Source organism: Sus scrofa, chromosome 2 (assembly GCF_000003025.6).
Source record: "Sus scrofa isolate TJ Tabasco breed Duroc chromosome 2, Sscrofa11.1, whole genome shotgun sequence".
Lineage (NCBI taxonomy): Eukaryota > Metazoa > Chordata > Mammalia > Artiodactyla > Suidae > Sus > Sus scrofa.
In genome coordinates this window covers 46,130,541-46,142,835 of record NC_010444.4, presented here as the reverse complement: position 1 = coordinate 46,142,835, position 12,295 = coordinate 46,130,541, and the positions used below count along the sequence as shown (strand labels likewise).

General features: G+C 40.3%; 1 pseudogene; it reads left to right on the top strand.

Moving 5' to 3' along the window:
• LOC110259725 lies at window positions 11,383-11,603 on the top strand (annotated as a pseudogene).

The window sequence follows — 12,295 nt, the reverse complement described above, 5'->3', positions numbered from 1 at the left end:
TCCCAAGAGATACTGAGGGGTAGACAAGGGAGGGTCTGTGTATTTAAGAAGACTGAAAGGGCCCAACCGGGCCAAAGAAGAGCAGAAGCACAAGAAGTTCTTGAAGGGAGTAGGAGCCAGATCATGGAGGGCCTTGCAGGCCATAATAAAGAGTGGGAATTTTATTAGAAGTGCAGGGGCATCTTTTGAAAAATTTTAAGCCTTTCCTAGCCTACAGTTTATAGAGTATGAATGAGACAATCAGCTGAGTTCCATAGAGTTGGAAGTATGGGAAGAGGCCTGACTATAAACAACTTAACCTACAGCATAAGGTTTTGAACTTGATGAATGGGGCTAGAGGTAGAGATGGGACATAAGGAAGTTGGCATGAAAGTTGACACAATGCAATCTTTTACTTGTATGGTGCCCATTGGTCTGCTACAATAGGCTGTTGCAATCGTTAGCAAGTATCAGCAAGTATTTACTCAAGTCGACATTAAGGCTTTCATGACTGTCAAAGGGAAGGATTGAGATGGTCAAAGGGAAGGATCAAGGACTGAAAAGGGAAATGATAACTCTGGAGCTTGGTTCTGGGAAAAAAAAACTTGAAGAGTGCTGGGCTCCTAAGAAGCCTTCAACCCTAAAAGGTGGAGGGGGGGTGAGATGGCTGGAGTAGTGGGCAGTGAGGTTCCCAGATAAAAAGGAGTATGTGGGTAAACTCCTTCTAAACACTACTCCCCGCTGCCCCCATCACATTTGCCGAACTGGAGGCATTCTATGCTGAGAGGTCCACAAGCCTCTGGACATGAGAGAGGCTTGGTCTTTGGGGAGAAACAAAAGGATAGTCAGGCATTCTTTTAGGGCCAGAAAAGCTCTTGCTCCTTCCCATCTATCTACTTTTTTGGCAATGTTAAATCAAGGGAGAAGCAGATGGAGATGTGTTTCCACTTCTTTTAGCCCCAGGGACACCATTCCGTGGTATCATATCCTGAGGTGCTGACCCTTCAGGCCATCACGAAAAATTGACTTTGCTCCATGCCAGGTTCTGGTGGGGAGAACAGAGAAGTTCTGCATGTCCTTAAGAAGAACATTATCATCTGGTGGTCTTCTCTTAGGATTTTTGGAACGTATTTGCTTCTCAAAAATGATAGAGGTCAAATCCAAACTGATAAGCCAGAAACTAGTAAGATTCTGTTGTATAAAATACTAAACAATGATTCTTCTTTGTTTACCTGTTTTCAAAAAGGTTTCTTTTAAAAAAGAATTTTTCATCATAAACTAATTTGTCTTTAGATTAAACTAGAAATTGGCTTTGGAAAAAAGAGAAAAGTTTGATTTCAAAGAGAAAGGCAAAGAGTAGTTTATGATAGTGGTGGGGCTGATGATGAAGAGGATGACAAATAAGAATAGCAAACTCTTTGAAATGGTGCCATTACTATCCCCACTTTATAGATGTAGAAACTACGTTTAAGTGACTTACCTTAGGTCAAATTGGCTAGTCAATTGGTAGAAACAAAATTCTAATTTCTTTTTTTTTTTTTTTTTTTTTTTTTGTCTTTTTGCTATTTCTTGGGCCGCTCCCGCGGCATATGGAGGTTCCCAGGCTAGGGGTCCAATCAGAGCTGTAGCCACCAGCCTACGCCAGAGCCACAGCAACGCAGGATCCGAGCCGCGTCTGCAACCTACACCACAGCTCATGGCAACACCGGATCGTTAACCCACTGAGCAAGGGCAGGGACCGAACCCACAACCTCATGGTTCCTAGTCGGATTCGTTAACCACTGCGCCACGACAGGAACTCCTCTAATTTCAACTTATCTAATTCCAGAGCCAAAATGCTTATTCATTGGTGATAAGCAGTTTGATACATGTCACATAAAGAAATCCAAGGCAGGATACAAAATTACATGTATGATACAATCTCAGCAGAAACATCACATGTAGGAACTAGAAAGAAATGTCTTTGGATCATGAGATTGCAGGTGATTTTTACATTTTCATATTTTTGAAATTTTTTGTGGGCCTGTATTCCTTTAATGGATACAGAAAAGGATAAAAATAGGATAAGGAAACCTAGTTTACCAATATCCACCCTCTCCCACCCAAGAATGAGGAGGTACTCTAGAGGTACTTTAAAGGTACTCTAAACAATGTAGAGTGCTATAGACTTCACTTCCTATATTCTAGGTATTTTCCCTTAATAATGTATCCTAATACTGCATTTGATTTTTTTAACAGCCTGGCTAATACATGGATTCATATTGGATTTATGTTCAGTAAAGGCCTAGGGCCTTTTCCACATAAACTGCTGAAAAATCAAGAGTTCCCCGTCTTTTTTTTTTCTTCAATTCATTTATTTATTACATTACAAAGAGTTCATTCCTGTCATACACAATTTTATTATTTGTAGTATAGGATCCAGATCCATTTAGATCATTTTTGAATCTTTCTTTCTTTTTTCTTTTTTTTGTCTTTTTGCCTTATCTAGGGCCGCTCCTGCAGCACATGGAGGTTCCCAGGCTAGGGGTCCAGTTGGAGCTACAGCTGACGGCCTACGCCAGAGCCACAGCAAAGGGAGATCAGAGCCGTGTCTGTGACCTACACCACAGCTCACAGCAACGCTGGATCCTTAACCCACTGAGCAAGGCCAGGGATCAAACCTGCAACCTCATGGTTCCTAGTCGGATTGGTTAACCACTGAGCCACAACAGGAACTCCCATTTTTGAATCTTGATCCTTGTGTCTTTGGCATTTTCTAGCCTTCTCAATTTTAAAATAACTGCAAATTTAGTGATTTTTCAAAAACTGTCTATCATCCAGATCATTGCTAAAAATGTGGTGCAGGACAGAGGTTAACAGAGAGCCATACAGAGGTTTCTTGGTACTCCCTCTCATGTGGGATAGATTCAAGAATTGCCATCCTTTTTGTATGAGAAATCAACAGTAATGAACACTTCTAAGTATATTATCATCCAACCCATATTTATTTATAGGTATTTCCATAATAATGTCAAAATATTAGAATTCTCTCAAATGAGTTGAAGTCAGGGTGCCTTGCTTCTATAGTATCCACTTATTTTCCAACCTCTTAGCGTGCAGAGAAAATGAAATTACATCCATAATGAATATTGACATCATAGCACATACTCTTCACATTTATATAATTACATCCATCACATGTATTCTGCATTTATTTGAAAACTGCATTGAGTACCTCCTTGTGTGAAGCATTGTGTAGACCCTGGGGATATAAGGGTGAAGCTTGCCATCCCAAATGCAGAGTGGAGTAGAGCAGCAGCCAAAAATCCAGGTGGGAACCCAAAGGAAGTCCCAGACCTTGGGAATTCCAGTCTGGAGCTTTCCAACCAAAGACAACTGTTTGTCCCAGTGGTTCCCACTGTCTGAAAATCTTTCTACCAGCCTCCCCTCCTTCTGGATCTGTAAGATTTCCTTTAGACAGGTGTGCTGCAGGGCTCCGTAGCATAAGTTGTCCTTTTTACTCAGAATCCACATCACGCTTCTCTTTAGACCCATGCTGTTCATATCCAGGAGATGGGCAGCTCCCTTGGCAGCTTGCATAGCCCCTTGTCACAATAAGCATATTAATTAACATTGTTTTTTTTTTTTTTTGAATGAAGAAATAGCACTTAGTGTTCTAGGAACAGCTTGATATCTGCTTTCCAAAAGACCAGGGCATGAATCTTTTCCTTTCCATCATTTACCTTGGTGATAAGCACAAAAACTAAGCCTTCCCCATGCCAACTCCTTCCTGGTTAATCAGCTATCCAGCCAGTTTATCAGGGAAAGAAAAACAGCATTACTGCCAATCCTGATCTTTCTCTTTCCCATCTGCCACAGTCAATTCTCCAGCAAGCCCTCCCCATTCTCCTTCCAGTTACCCTGAGCTGGTTTGTTCTTACCATCTCTACTGCTGTCTCCAGATCAAAGCTAGCATCCCTTTTCTCTTTGTCTACTGTAAGGGCTCCAACATGGTCTCCCCACTTCATTCTTTCCTCCCACCTGCCCCACACTTCAATCTCTGCACAGCAACCAGAGTGGCCCTTTAGACATATCAGCTAGCTCAGGGGACTCTGCTACTTGAACCCTCCATTGCTTCCCTATAACACTTAAAAAAAAAAAAAATCCCAGCTCCTTTTCATGATATCATTTCCTTCTGGTCCTTCCAGGAGGGAAAAACTTACACTACTTCTTTTGATTGAGCAAATGTCCCTGAACTTAAGAACAGCAGAGGATAATGTATCCCATTAAGGCCAGTGATACCCAGGAGATGGGACTCGTTCTCTTGTCACCTGAATCTGATGAGAGGGAGATGCTCCGTTCCTGCTGCTTGGCTCTTCGTCTACGTGGCACATACAGCAATCCCGCCTGCAGATCTCTTTGTCTGAGGTCAAGATGTCTGTCAGTTGCTCAGGCTGCTGACTTGACTGAGATCTTTGTGAGCTTGTGAGCCGACAATGGGGTTTGGCTAAGAAAGGGGCCTCACCGTACCTTGCATATATAGTTAAATATAAATTATTATTATAAAGGATAGTCCCTTGCATATATAATTAAATATAAATGATCTTTTAAAGTAGAAAAATACAAAGACTGCTTTAAATACCTATATTGGTGTGTGAAGGCCATAGTAACAAGAGTACCACAAACTGGGTGGCTTAAAACAACAGAAAATTATCATCTCCCAGTTTCAGAGTTTGAAAGTCTGAGATCAAGGTATCAGCAGGGTTTGGTCCTTCTGATGGCTGTGAAGAGAATCTGTTCCATGCTTCTCTCCTAGCATCTGGTGTTTGCTAGCAATCTCTGACGTTCCCAGGCTTGTAAATGCATTACTCAGGTCTCTGCCTTCATGTTGACATGGTGTTCTGTGTGCACGTCTGTCTCCAAATTCCCTCTTTTTATAGGGACACCAGTCATCTTGGATGGAGGCCTACCTTAATGGCCTCATTTTAACCGGATTACCTCTGCAAAGACTCTGTCTCCAAATAAGGTCACATTCCGATGTTCGGGGGGTTAGAACTTCAACTTATTAATTTGGGGGACACAATTCACCCCATAACATGGTCTATCTCTGCACCACTATAATCCTTACTAACATGAAAAAAACAATATGAGCCCCTGGCTTAAGAAAAAGCATCCCACAAAGGTATAAGACCATTTGGTGGATTAAACGAAATAATGCACATAGGGCAGGGGGAGGGAGTGGGATGGACTGGGAATTTGGGGTTAATAGATGCAAACTATTGCCTTTGGAGTAGATGAGCAATGCAATCCTGCTGTACAGCCCTGGAAACTATATCTGGTCACTTATGACGGAGGATAATGTGAGCAAAAGAATGTATGTATGTATGTGTGACTGGACCACCTTGCTGTACAGTAGAAAATTGACAGAATACTGTAAACCAGCTGTAATAAAAAAATAAAAATCATTTTAAAGAAACTTTAAAAATAACGCACATAAAGATTTGATACCAAGTAGGTGCGTGACACGTCTTAGTCTCCTTCCCTTCCTATCCTTCCACATCACCAGCCAGTCCTTTCTCGGATGAGAAGTGATAAAGGATTATTTTCTTTAAAAAAAAAAAAAAAAAAAGATAAAATAGGGAGTTCCTGTCATGGCACAGCAAAAAGAATCCGACTATAAACCGTGAGGTTGTGGGTTCCATCTCTGGCCTCCCTCGGTGGGTTAAGGATCCAATCCAGCGTTGCCATGAGCTGTGATGTAGGTCAAAGATGTAGCTTGGATCCTGAGTTGCTATGGCTGTGGCCTAGGCCGGCGGCTATAGCTCCTATTGGACCCCTAGCCTGGGAACCTCTGTATGCTGTGGGTGTGGCCCTAGGAAAAAACAAAAAAAAGATAAAATAATGACTCTCATACAAATAGAGAGTGAACGCATATTACCAGTTTTATTTTAACTCATAAATTAATGAGGGAACCAGTAAGATGTTACAAGTGGCTCAAGGGAGAATTCAAAGAATCACAAGAATCATGTGTATATAGGCAATAAGGAATATTATTGAAACAAATTTACAAAGAGGTGCAAAACTAACTACACAATCTGTTTGCACTTTAAAGAATCATTTGTATTAACTTTTCAACTTAGAGATATGTAAATTGGCTCAAATACAGTGAAAAGAAAAGATACCCCCACCAGGTAGAATATCCAGTAATCTTGTTTTCTCAATTTCAAAGCATTTAAACAATTTTTCTTGACAGAAGTAAATCTTAAAAAAAAAAGGTAAACTTTGTAGATTTCTTCATCTTTTCAAAGAAATTTCCAACAAAACTAAACTCAAAAAGTTCCCATTTATGAAGCTGTTAAAAATAAATGTTTTAAAATTGAAGCAGCATCCTCAATTTGAAGGAGCAAAAAGTCATTAAAAAGGTAGCAACAGAGTTCTCTTTGTGGCTTATCGGGTTACAAACCCAACTAGCATCCATGAGAATGCAGGTCCAATCCCTAGTCTCGCTCAGTGAGTTAAGGATCCCACGTTGCCCTGAGCTATGGTGCAGGTCACAGACATGGCTCGATCCTTCATTGCTATGGACCAGCGCTGCAGCTCCGATTTGCCCCCTAGCTGGGAACCTCCATATGTTGCAGGTATGGCCCTAAAAAAACCAAAAAAAAAAAAAAAATGTAGCAACATATTGAGGAAAAAACCTCTCTACAAACACCTGCTAATGTCGGAGCCCCTCCTGGTAATCAGTCTCCCCTAGGAATGTGACTGTGAAAAACTCAAAAAGATAGCCTGTTTCTCATCATCCTTATAAGTCCCTGCTCCCTTGTCCCTGAAGTGAGAACAAGCTCCATGAAGAAGAACCTTGTATTTTTCTTTCCAGGATTTCCTCTAGCCTAGCTCCCCCAACACTGTAACTTAAGAGTTTAATGTCTTTTTCCCTTCTGGAGATATGAATTCCAGGAGGAGAGAGGCTGTTATACTCATTTTCGTATCCCTTGCACCTGGCACAATGCCCAACAATAACAAAGTTTGGTTTATTGAGTCAAGTTGGGTTGAATGGAATTGAGTTGCATTGAATTCCTCTTTTCGGTCCCAGCCTACAAGAATCACCAGCACTGCTAAAGTGGAGTAAGTAGCCTTTTGCGTCATTGCAAACTCAGCTTTCTTTCCATTGCTAACTACCACTTCACAGGCAAAATTGTATAACACACCTCAATAAGTGAAAGGTCAATTGTTTCCCCTTTGACTACACTGAAGTAGGTAAATTTGGAAAAGCCACAGAGGTATCATTTAGTGGAATACAGCTTTGTGCAATTAATCTTATTTTCAACTACTAATTACATATTAGTGTTAAATAACAATTCCCTTTCTCCTTGGGTAGAACTGGGTATTGGGTCTTTACTGCCTCTATAAGTGCCACCTTTCCCACTGCAGAGGATGAAAATGCTGTGGGAAAGGAGCCCACGAATGGATGAGTGAGTCCTTACAGCCTAACAATGTTAATAATTACAACAGTTGCAAAGCACTCTATGATTTGCTAAGTACTATTCATATACATATTCTTGCATAATTTCCGCTGTCATCCTGTGAAGTGGATCATCACTCCCATTTTAAATATGAGGACTTTGTGGGTCAATGAGAGGAAGCTAAATAGGTAGAGGCAGGACTTAGGCTCAGATGGTCAAACTCTAGAACAAATTCTCTCCCCTACCTCACTCCTCTCTGGGGAAGATGATAGCAGGGGGATGCTCATAGAATCATGGACTCTCAAGGTAGAAATGATTAGCTCTTGGTTTACTGTTGAAGTGACCTAAGCAATGAGCAAATAATTACAGCTCCCCTTTCATTCTTAGAGCATTGACACTGTATCACCCACACCTAACCCTCAGGTGTCTCATGTGAATGGCACAGAGGACTGGACAGGAAACTAGAGTAAAGACTAACCTCCTATAAAGCTTAATATTTGCCAGGCCTTATTCTGAGCACTTTGTAGGCATTAACTAATTGAATTCTTGTGAAAAACCTCTTTTACATAGAAAGACAGAGAAGAAAAGAATGATTAGATCATGGGTCAGCAAGCTGTGATCAGTGGACTAAATTGGCTCACTGCCTGTTTTTTCTTTTTATTGAAGTATAGTTGGTGTATGATATTATGTAAGTTACAGGTGTACAAAAGAGTGATTCACATTTTGAAAGGTTATACTCCATTTATAATTATTATAAAACATTGGCTGTATTCCCCATGTTGTACAATATATCCTTGTACCTTATTTTACACCTGATAGTTTGTACTTCTTCATTGCCTTTTTTTTTTTTTTTTTTGTCTTTTTGCATTTCTTGGGCCCCTCCACGGCATATGGAGGTTCCCAGCTAGGGGTCAATGGAGCTGTAGCTGCAGCCTACGCCAGCCACAGCAACGCGGATCCGAGCCGCGTCTGCAACCTACACCACAGCTCACGGCAACGCCGGATCGTCAACCCACTGAGCAAGGGCAGGAATCGAACCCGCAACCTCATGGTTCCTAATCAGATTCACTAACCACTGCACCATGACGGGAACTCCCTTCATTGCCTATTTTTGAAAATAAATTTTAATGGAATACAACCACACTCATTCATTTACACACTGCCTATGGTTGCTTTCATGTTAGATTGGCAGAATTGAATAGTTGTAACAGAGATCATTTGACCCACAAAGTCTAAAATATTTACTACCTGGCCTTGAGAAAGTTTGCCAACCCTGGTTTAGAGGATGCCTCTATTTAGCATATACATAATAAAAATATTTTGTTTATGCGTCTGACCCTCCCATGAGACTCCTTACATGTAAATAATGTGCCCTATCCATCTTTGCAACTCAGCAGCTAGTATAGGGGCTCCACAGAGTGGGCTGTACACCTGAAACTAACACAACATTGTAAATCAACTATTCTCTAATTTAAAATAAAAATTAAATTAAATAGAAAAAAGAAATGACAAAATTGAGAACCAAAGTTTGTGTGTTCCCTGTAGAGTGGGAAATAAGATTTGCAAATGATTCTACTTACAGGTGGTTATTATTCAAAATATACATATGGCTTATACAACTTAATATAAAAAAATCAAAAATGGACAGAAGATCTAAATAACCATTTGTCCAAAGAAGACACACTGATGGCCAACAAGCACATGAAAAGATGCTCAACATCACTAATTATTAGAGAAATGCAAATGAAAACCATAATGAAGTATCACCTCATACTGGTCAGAATAACATCAAAAAATTTATGTGGTTGCCAAGGGGGCAGGGGAGGGAGTGGGATGGACTTGGAGTTTGAGATTAGTAGATGCAAACTATTGCATTTGGTGGATAAGCAATGAGACCCTGCTGTAGAGCACTGAGAACTAAATCTAGTCATTTGTGATGCAACATGATGGAGGGTAATGTGAGAAGGAGAACATATATAAATATATACACATATATATGTATGACTGGGTCACTTTGCTGTACAGCAGAAATGACAGGACATTGTAAATCAAGTATAATAAAAAATTTTTAAAAAATAAGTGATAGGAGTTCCCGTAGTGGCTCAGGAGTTAACGAATCTGATTAGGAACCATGAGGTTGTGGGTTGGATCCCTGCCCTTTCTCAGTGGGTTAAGATCCGGCGTTGCCGTGAGCTGTGGTGTGGGTTGCAGACACAGCTGGGATCCCATATTGCTGTGGCTCTGGTGTAGGCCGGCGGCTACAGCTCCAATTAGACCCCTAGCCTGGGAACCTCCATATGCCACGGGAGCAGACCTAGAAATGGCAAAAAGACAAAAAAAAATTATTTTTTAAGTTTAAAAAATTAAAAATAATAGATGCTGAAGAGTGTGAGGAAAAGGGAATTCTCCTACACTGTTGGTAGGAATGTAAAATGGTGGAGCTACTAAAAAAACTAAAATAGAGTTGCCATATGATCTACCAACCATACTCCTGGGCATATATCCAGAAAAGATGAAAACTCTAATCAAAAAGATACCACAATATTCCAAACAGCACTATTTTCAATAGCAAAGACATGGAAATAACCCAAGCACCCATTAGCAGACAATTGGTTGAAGAATATGTGCCATATATTACTCAGCCATAAAAATGAATGAAGTATCGCCATTTGTAGCAACATGGGCAGACTTAGAGAGTAAGTGAAGCATGTCAGATAGAGAAAGACAGATACTATATGATATCACTTATATGGGGAATCTAAAAAATAATATAAATGAATCTATTTATGAAACAGAAGCAGACTCACAGACAGAAAATAGTTATGATTTCCAAAGGGGAAAGGCAGGGGAGGGATAAATTAGGAGTATGGGGTTAACAGTTGCAAATTACTATGTGTAAAATAGATAAGCAACAAGGATTTACTATGTAACACATGGAACTATATTCAATACTTTGTAATAACCTATAATGGATAATAATCTGAAATATGTATATTTGAGTCTCTTTGCTTTACACCTGAAACAATATTAACTATAGTTAGTACAAAAGTAACTAGATTGGAGTTCCCGTCGTGGCTCAGTGGTTAACGAATCTGACTAGGAACCATGAGGTTTCAGGTTCGATCCCTGGCCTTGCTCAGTGGATTAATGATTGACGTTGCCGTGAGCTGTGGTGTAGGTCGTAGATGCGGCTCGGATCCTGCGTTGCTGTGGCTCTAGCGTAGGCTGGCGGCTACAGCTCCAATTGGACCCCTAGCCTGGAACCTCCATATGCCGCAGGAGCGCCCTAGAAAAGGCAAAAAGACCGGAAAAAAAAAAAAAAAGTAACTAGACTTAAATTTTTTAAAAATGTGAATCACCAAAGTATTGAGTGTTTTATCCAAAGTCACAGTTTGCCATGGGACTGGGAGTAGCCATGAGGTCTTCTTGTCTTTTATTCTTCCCATTTTACCTACAGTAAAGCAAAATGGTGAGGAATAGCCTTTAGAATCACTCAGATAGGCTCAGGTCCACCACCTATTGGCTGCATACCCTTGATGCCTCAGTTTCTTGCTCTGTAAATAGGGATAGTAGTTCCTATCTTGTAGGAGTTTGTAAGATTTCACAGTTAACACACACAGTGCATTCAAAATACCTAACACATCCTAATGTCCACTACATTTCAGTTGACATTAGATATTGCCGTTGTATGTGATAGAAATTATAATAAAAAGTAATTGCTCGTACAAATATAGGACATTTCTTCCACAATTATCCTAACCACCATCAAATATCAATTACTTATACACACATTGCAAATGAGCAAATGGATAGAAATATTTAAGATCTTTCTCTCTCCGTTCGGACCTGTTGTCTGTGCATGGCGCTGGGGATTACGTAACTTCTGTTCTGCTCGAGGCTAGCTTCTTCCCGGGTTTGGGGAAAGTGAGGTCCTGCAGACTAACGACTTAAATCCAAGGTCATGGCAAAGCATGTGAAGTTCATTGCCAGGACTGTGATGGTACAGGAAGGGAAGTGGAAGGTGCATACAGGACCCTAAACAGAATCCTCACCACGGATGGGCTGACTGAGGACATAAAGCGGCTGCGGTACAACATTTCCATGTTGTAGAACATGGAAATGGCTCGAAAGATCAGTTTCTTGATGTGAAAGAATCGGGCAGATCCATGGCAGAGCTGCTGAGGCCTGTGACTAGGACACCCAGTATAAAAACCCTTACTCATTTGTCTCCACCTCTTTTCTTTCTACAGCCCCATTTTCTCTCACCTTTATTACATTAAACCCAATCATGTATATACAAGAAGGCCTGCCTATGTAGAACCAATACCCCTAGTCAGGAGTGGACCCTTTCTTTTATTAAATCAAAGAGGAACTGAGTCAAAAAGAGTAGAATGGTGTTGCCAAAGGCTAGCATTGGGAGTAGGGGAATGGGAAATTATTGTTTAATGAATATTGAGTTTCAATTTGGGAAGATGAAAAAGTTCTGGAGATGGATGATAGTGATAGTTACACAACAATGTGAGTTACTTAATGCCACTGAACTGTACATTTAAATGATTAAAATGGTAAATTCTCAAAAAAAAATATTTAAGATCTTTATTTGAAAGAATAGAAAAGTGACATGCTTGGCTAGAGCCTCAAAATGTTCCAATGACAGAATAGGAATAAAGGTAAAAGACCCTTTTCTTTATTAATATTTTTTAAACATTTTGAAAATAAGCCCCTCTTACATTGGCCACAAAGGGAAGGAGTGGTGTCCACTTATCATTTATCTTGTAATCCTCTCTCTTCTCTCCAGCTAGTGACCATATGTCAGAGTGTGTGTGTGTGTTTTAATGCAGCCAGATGGGTGAGGCATCCACACGGGAATCAGT